At 42.2% G+C, this 1,394-nt stretch overlaps 1 non-coding gene across 1 annotated transcript; it reads right to left on the bottom strand.

The window, feature by feature from the left end:
• Positions 1-153: 153 nt before the first annotated feature.
• LOC126496547 (U6 spliceosomal RNA) lies at positions 154-256 on the bottom strand. Its single transcript, XR_007590377.1, has one exon. It is a non-coding gene; the product is annotated as a U6 spliceosomal RNA (small nuclear RNA).
• Positions 257-1,394: the final 1,138 nt, after the last annotated feature.

Raw genomic sequence — 1,394 nt, 5'->3', positions numbered from 1 at the left:
CCTGTCCTGGAACTAGCTCTTGTAGACCAGGCTGGTCTCAAACTCACAGAGATCCGCCTGCCTCTGCCTCCGAGTGCTGGGATTAAAGGCGTGCGCCACCACCACCTTGGTTCTTAACTCCTTTCTTTTCTTACTTTCTTCCTTCCCTTCTTCCTAAATATGAGACATTTTACAACTTGTGTGTCCTCCTTGAACAGGGGCCATGCTGATCTCTGTATCATTCCAATTTTAGTATCTCTGCTGCTTAAATGAGCACATAACCCTTTGCTCTCTAGGTATAGATGTTCTCTTTTCTGCAGACTTGGAGAAATGACTCTGTCTCATAAGTGTGAAGAAAATTGTTTCTGGTCAGAGTGGAGACTTTACATCTAGACCAAAGCACGGAATAGGGAGGAAAGGTATACATTAGCATACCATTAAGTTTTAATGAATATTACAATAAAGCTATTGTTTCCAAATTTGTAATAAAGGGTCTTGCAGGGCTGGAGAGATGGCTCAGAGGTTTAGAGCACTGGCTGCTCTTCAGAGATCCTGAGTTCAATTCCCAGCACCCACATGACAGCTTACAACCATCTATAATGGAACCTGGTGCCCTCTTCTGGCCTGCAGGCACACATGCAGACAGAGCACTTATACATAAAAAAAGAAAAAGATACCACCAAGCCATCTCTCAAGCTCCATTTCTATGCTGATTTTTGAAATCTCGTGCTTTCAGGCCCTCCTCAGTGACTCCATTGATCCTCTGACCCCTTACTCCAAACACAGGTATTTTTTATTGAAGTTGGTTTGTATGCTGTGTGTGCACGAGCACAGGCGCAAGCCTGCTGAGGTTAGAGGATAACTTGCAGAAGGAGTTGGTTTTCTCCTTCTACTATGTGGATCCCAGAGACCAAACTTAAGCAATGAGTACCTTCCCTACCAAGCCATCCCTCTGGCCCTTCTTTTGACTTTCCTTTTTAACTCAACAGGATTTATTCACTGTCTGGGAGGAGGCCACAGTTTGGTATCAGAGTGTTCGTTGGCTGGTTTCTCTGGGACCTCACTTTGCATTTGTAGACCATCTACCCTAGTTTCCCCCTGTAACTTAATGAAGCAAATGTGCTACACTTTTATTTTAAAATTTGTTCAACAGCCGGGCAGTGGTGGCTCACGCCTTTAATCCCAGCACTTGGGAGGCAGAGGCAGGATAATTTGAGTTTGAGACTAACCTGGTCCACAGAGTGAGTTCCAGTTCAGCCAGGGCTACACAGAGAAACCCTGTATCAAAAACAAACAAACAAAATCAAACAGAAACAAAAAAGAAAATCCAAATTTGTTCAACAACAGTCACAGTTTGTTTTCAGTTTTTTTTTTTTTTTTTTTTTTTTTTTTTTTTTTTTTTTTTTTTTTTTTTT

The sequence above is a fragment of the Alexandromys fortis genome, unplaced genomic scaffold (assembly GCF_014885135.2).
Source record: "Alexandromys fortis isolate MF-2015 unplaced genomic scaffold, M_Fortis_MF-2015_v1.1 scaffold_7801, whole genome shotgun sequence".
NCBI classification, from domain to species: Eukaryota; Metazoa; Chordata; class Mammalia; order Rodentia; family Cricetidae; genus Alexandromys; species Alexandromys fortis.
Note: the sequence above shows the minus strand (reverse complement) of the source record. Positions and strands in the feature narration are given on the sequence as shown.